Genomic DNA, 6,992 nt, shown 5'->3' with positions numbered 1-6,992 from the left:
AGTTATGCATTTTAGAAGTTGAGGAAAATTGCTTGTTCAATGATGATGGTCCAAAATGACCTATAATGTTTCCTCTTATCACATGCCCTTGCAAGTTGAATTTGACATTTATCAAAGAATAAAAGTTGGAGAAGACATCTTGAAATTGATCATGAAACATGGATGGCCTTCATCTTATGAAAATTGAGCAAGTTATGATCCTTGGAAGTTGACCTATTAACTAGGGCACCGACAAAATGACCTATAATCTTTCACTATAAAAAATTACATTACAAGCAAAATTTTATAAGTACAAAGTCAAATGACCACTTCTTCCACCTTGAATAACTTTTGCTATGAGCTCCAAATGAAAATGGTTTCTTCAAAAAAGTTGTAGCTATTTCATCCCTCTTCAATTGGGTCACAAATTCCATATCATATGGATTTGGAATGAGGGAGTTATGCATTTTAGAAGTTGAGGAAAATTGCTTGTTCAATGATGATGGTCCAAAATGACCTATAATGTTTCCTCTTGGCACATGCCCTGCAAGTTGAATTTGACATTTATCAAAGAATAAAAGTTGGAGAAGACATCTTGAAATTGATCATGAAACATGGATGGCCTTCATCTTATGAAAATTGAGCAAGTTATGATCCTCGGAAGTTAACCTATTAACTAGGGTACCGACAAAATGACCTATAATCTTTCACCATAAAAAATGACTTTCCAAGCAAAATTTTATAAGTACAAAGTCAAATGACCACTTCTTCCACCTTGAATAACTTTTGCTATGAGCTCCAAATGAAAATGGTTTCTTCAAAAAAGTTGTAGCTATTTCATCCCTCTTCAATTGGGTCACAAATTCCATATCATATGGATTTGGAATGAGGGAGTTATGCATTTTAAAATTTGAGGAAAATTGCTTGTTCCATGATGATGGTCCAAAATGACCTATAATGTTTCCTCTTATCACATGCCCTCGCAAGTTGAATTTGACATTTATCAAAGAATAAAAGTTGGAGAAGACATCTTGAAATTGATCATGAAACATGGATGGCCTTCATCTTATGAAAATTGAGCAAGTTATGATCCTTGGAAGTTAACCTATTAACTAGGGTACCGACAAAATGACCTATAATCTTTCACCATAAAAAATGACTTTCCAAGCAAAATTTTATAAGTACAAAGTCAAATGACCACTTCTTCAACCTTGAATAACTTTTGCTATGAGCTCCAAATGAAAATGGTTTCTTCACAAAAGTTGTAGCTATTTCATCCCTCTTCAATTGGGTCACAAATTCCATATCATTTGGATTTGGAATAAGGGAGTTATGCATTTTAGAAGTTGAGGAAAATTGCTTGTTCAATGATGATGGTCCAAAATGACCTATAATGTTTCCTCTTATCACATGCCCTTGCAAGTTGAATTTGACATTTATCAAAGAATAAAAGTTGGAGAAGACATCTTGAAATTGATCATGAAACATGGATGGCCTTCATCTTATGAAAATTGAGCAAGTTATGATCCTTGGAAGTTGACCTATTAACTAGGGTACCGACAAAATGAGCTATAATCTTTCACCGTAAAAAATTACATTACAAGCTAAATTTTATAAGTACAAAGTCAAATGACCACTTCTTCCACCTTGAATAACTTTTGCTATGAGCTCCAAATGAAAATGGTTTCTTCAAAAAAGTTGTAGCTATTTCATCCCTATTTAATTGGGTCACAAATTCCACATCATTTGGATTTGGAATGAGGGAGTTATGCATTTTAGAAGTTGAGGAAAATTGCTTGTTCAATGATGATGGTCCAAAATGACCTATAATGGTTCCTCTTGGCACATGACCGTGCAAGTTGAATTTGACATTTCTCAAAGAATAAAAGTTGGAGAAGACATCTTGAAATTGATCATGAAACATGGATGGCCTTCATCTTACAAAAATTGAGTAAATTATGATCCTCGGAAGTTAACCTATTAACTAGGGTACCGACAAAATGACCTATAATCTTTCACCATAAAAAATGACTTTCCAAGCAAAATTTTATAAGTACAAAGTCAAATGACCACTTCTTCCACCTTGAATAACTTTTGCTATGAGCTCCAAATGAAAATGGTTTCTTCAAAAAAGTTGTAGCTATTTCATCCCTCTTCAATTGGGTCACAAATTCCATATCATATGGATTTGGAATGAGGGAGTTATGCATTTTAAAATTTGAGGAAAATTGCTTGTTCCATGATGATGGTCCAAAATGACCTATAATGTTTCCTCTTATCACATGCCCTCGCAAGTTGAATTTGACATTTATCAAAGAATAAAAGTTGGAGAAGACATCTTGAAATTGATCATGAAACATGGATGGCCTTCATCTTATGAAAATTGAGCAAGTTATGATCCTTGGAAGTTAACCTATTAACTAGGGTACCGACAAAATGACCTATAATCTTTCACCATAAAAAATGACTTTCCAAGCAAAATTTTATAAGTACAAAGTCAAATGACCACTTCTTCAACCTTGAATAACTTTCGCTATGAGCTCCAAATGAAAATGGTTTCTTCACAAAAGTTGTAGCTATTTCATCCCTCTTCAATTGGGTCACAAATTCCATATCATTTGGATTTGGAATAAGGGAGTTATGCATTTTAGAAGTTGAGGAAAATTGCTTGTTCAATGATGATGGTCCAAAATGACCTATAATGTTTCCTCTTATCACATGCCCTTGCAAGTTGAATTTGACATTTATCAAAGAATAAAAGTTGGAGAAGACATCTTGAAATTGATCATGAAACATGGATGGCCTTCATCTTATGAAAATTGAGCAAGTTATGATCCTTGGAAGTTGACCTATTAACTAGGGTACCGACAAAATGAGCTATAATCTTTCACCGTAAAAAATTACATTACAAGCTAAATTTTATAAGTACAAAGTCAAATGACCACTTCTTCCACCTTGAATAACTTTTGCTATGAGCTCCAAATGAAAATGGTTTCTTCAAAAAAGTTGTAGCTATTTCATCCCTATTTAATTGGGTCACAAATTCCACATCATTTGGATTTGGAATGAGGGAGTTATGCATTTTAGAAGTTGAGGAAAATTGCTTGTTCAATGATGATGGTCCAAAATGACCTATAATGGTTCCTCTTGGCACATGACCGTGCAAGTTGAATTTGACATTTCTCAAAGAATAAAAGTTGGAGAAGACATCTTGAAATTGATCATGAAACATGGATGGCCTTCATCTTATGAAAATTGAGCAAGTTATGATCCTCGGAAGTTAACCTATTAACTAGGGTACCGACAAAATGACCTATAATCTTTCACCATAAAAAATGACTTTCCAAGCAAAATTTTATAAGTACAAAGTCAAATGACCACTTCTTCCACCTTGAATAACTTTTTCTATGAGCTCCAAATGAAAATGGTTTCTTCAAAAAAGTTGTAGCTATTTCATCCCTCTTCAATTGGGTCACAAATTCCATATCATATGGATTTGGAATGAGGGAGTTATGCATTTTAAAATTTGAGGAAAATTGCTTGTTCCATGATGATGGTCCAAAATGACCTATAATGTTTCCTCTTATCACATGCCCTCGCAAGTTGAATTTGACATTTATCAAAGAATAAAAGTTGGAGAAGACATCTTGAAATTGATCATGAAACATGGATGGCCTTCATCTTATGAAAATTGAGCAAGTTATGATCCTTGGAAGTTAACCTATTAACTAGGGTACCGACAAAATGACCTATAATCTTTCACCATAAAAAATGACTTTCCAAGCAAAATTTTATAAGTACAAAGTCAAATGACCACTTCTTCAACCTTGAATAACTTTTGCTATGAGCTCCAAATGAAAATGGTTTCTTCAAAAAGTTGTAGCTATTTCATCCCTCTTCAATTGGGTCACAAATTCCATATCATTTGGATTTGGAATAAGGGAGTTATGCATTTTAGAAGTTGAGGAAAATTGCTTGTTCAATGATGATGGTCCAAAATGACCTATAATGTTTCCTCTTATCACATGCCCTTGCAAGTTGAATTTGACATTTATCAAAGAATAAAAGTTGGAGAAGACATCTTGAAATTGATCATGAAACATGGATGGCCTTCATCTTATGAAAATTGAGCAAGTTATGATCCTTGGAAGTTGACCTATTAACTAGGGTACCGACAAAATGACCTATAATCTTTCACCATAAAAAATTACATTACAAGCAAATTTTATAAGTACAAAGTCAAATGACCACTTCTTCCACCTTGAATAACTTTTGCTATGAGCTCCAAATGAAAATGGTTTCTTCAAAAAAGTTGTAGCTATTTCATCCCTATTTAATTGGGTCACAAATTCCACATCATTTGGATTTGGAATGAGGGAGTTATGCATTTTAGAAGTTGAGGAAAATTGCTTGTTCAATGATGATGGTCCAAAATGACGTATAATGTTTCCTCTTGGCACATGACCGTGCAAGTTGAATTTGACATTTCTCAAAGAATAAAAGTTGGAGAAGACATCTTGAAATTGATCATGAAACATGGATGGCCTTCATCTTATAAAAATTGAGCAAGTTATGATCCTCGGAAGTTAACCTATTAACTAGGGTACCGACAAAATGACCTATAATCTTTCAACATAAAAAATGACTTTCCAAGTAGAATTTTATAAGTACAAAGTCAAATGACCACTTCTTCCACCTTGAATAACTTTTGCTATGAGCTCCAAATGAAAATGGTTTCTTCAAAAAAGTTGTAGCTATTTCATCCCTCTTCAATTGGGTCACAAATTCCATATCATATGGATTTGGAATGAGGGAGTTATGCATTTTAGAAGTTGAGGAAAATTGCTTGTTCCATGATGATGGTCCAAAATGACCTATAATGTTTCCTCTTATCACATGCCCTTGCAAGTTGAATTTGACATTTATCAAAGAATAAAAGTTGGAGAAGACATCTTGAAATTGATCATGAAACATGGATGGCCTTCATCTTATGAAAATTGAGCAAGTTATGATCCTTGGAAGTTAACCTATTAACTAGGGTACCGACAAAATGACCTATAATCTTTCACCATAAAAAATGACTTTCCAAGCAAAATTTTATAAGTACAAAGTCAAATGACCACTTCTTCCACCTTGAATAACTTTTGCTATGAGCTCCAAATGAAAATGGTTTCTTCAAAAAAGTTGTAGCTATTTCATCCCTCTTCAATTGGGTCACAAATTCCATATCATTTGGATTTGGAATGAGGGAGTTATGCATTTTAGAAGTTGAGGAAAATTGCTTGTTCAATGATGATGGTCCAAAATGACCTATAATGTTTCCTCTTATCACATGCCCTTGCAAGTTGAATTTGACATTTATCAAAGAATAAAAGTTGGAGAAGACATCTTGAAATTGATCATGAAACATGGATGGCCTTCATCTTATGAAAATTGAGCAAGTTATGATCCTTGGAAGTTAACCTATTAACTAGGGTACCGACAAAATGACCTATAATCTTTCACCATAAAAAATGACTTTCCAAGCAAAATTTTATAAGTACAAAGTCAAATGACCACTTCTTCCACCTTGAATAACTTTTGCTATGAGCTCCAAATGAAAATGGTTTCTTCAAAAAAGTTGTAGCTATTTCATCCCTCTTCAATTGGGTCACAAATTCCATATCATTTGGATTTGGAATGAGGGAGTTATGCATTTTAGAAGTTGAGGAAAATTGCTTGTTCAATGATGATGGTCCAAAATGACCTATAATGTTTCCTCTTGGCACATGACCTTGCAAGTTTAGTTTGACATTTCTCAAATAATAAAAGTTGGAGAAGACATCTTGAAATTGATCATGAAACATGGATGGCCTTCATCTTAAAAATTGAGCAAGTTATGATCCTTGGAAGTTAACCTATTAACTAGGGTACCGACAAAATGACCTATAATCTTTCACCATAAAAAATGACTTTCCAAGCAAAATTTTATAAGTACAAAGTCAAATGACCACTTCTTCCACCTTGAATAACTTTTGCTATGAGCTCCAAATGAAAATGGTTTCTTCAAAAAAGTTGTAGCTATTTCATCCCTCTTCAATTGGGTCACAAATTCCATATCATTTGGATTTGGAATGAGGGAGTTATGCATTTTAGAAGTTGAGGAAAATTGCTTGTTCAATGATGATGGTCCAAAATGACCTATAATGTTTCCTCTTATCACATGCCCTTGCAAGTTGAATTTGACATTTATCAAAGAATAAAAGTTGGAGAAGACATCTTGAAATTGATCATGAAACATGGATGGCCTTCATCTTATGAAAATTGAGCAAGTTATGATCCTTGGAAGTTGACCTATTAACTAGGGTACCGACAAAATGACCTATAATCTTTCACCATAAAAAATTACATTCCAAGCAAAATTTTATAAGTACAAAGTCAAATGACCACTTCTTCCACCTTGAATAACTTTTGCTATGAGCTCCAAATGAAAATGGTTTCTTCAAAAAAGTTGTAGCTATTTCATCCCTATTCAATTGGGTCACAAATTCCACATCATTTGGATTTGGAATGAGGGAGTTATGCATTTTAGAAGTTGAGGAAAATTGCTTGTTCAATGATGATGGTCCAAAATGACCTATAATGTTTCCTCTTGGCACATGACCTTGCAAGTTGAATTTGACATTTCTCAAAGAATAAAAGTTGGAGAAGACATCTTGAAATTGATCATGAAACATGGATGGCCTTCATCTTATGAAAATTGAGCAAGTTATGATCCTTGGAAGTTAACCTATTAACTAGGGTACCGACAAAATGACCTATAATCTTTCACCATAAAAAATGACTTTCCAAGCAAAATTTTATAAGTACAAAGTCAAATGACCACTTCTTCAACCTTGAATAACTTTTGCTATGAGCTCCAAATGAAAATGGTTTCTTCAAAAAAGTTGTAGCTATTTCATCCCTCTTCAATTGGGTCACAAATTCCATATCATTTGGATTTGGAATAAGGGAGTTATGCATTTTAGAAGTTG

This window comes from Lathyrus oleraceus, unplaced genomic scaffold (assembly GCF_024323335.1).
Source record: "Lathyrus oleraceus cultivar Zhongwan6 unplaced genomic scaffold, CAAS_Psat_ZW6_1.0 chrUn0011, whole genome shotgun sequence".
In the NCBI taxonomy this organism is placed as follows: Eukaryota; Viridiplantae; Streptophyta; class Magnoliopsida; order Fabales; family Fabaceae; genus Lathyrus; species Lathyrus oleraceus.
The sequence above is the reverse complement of the archived record's forward strand: the minus strand, read 5'-3'. Positions refer to the sequence as shown.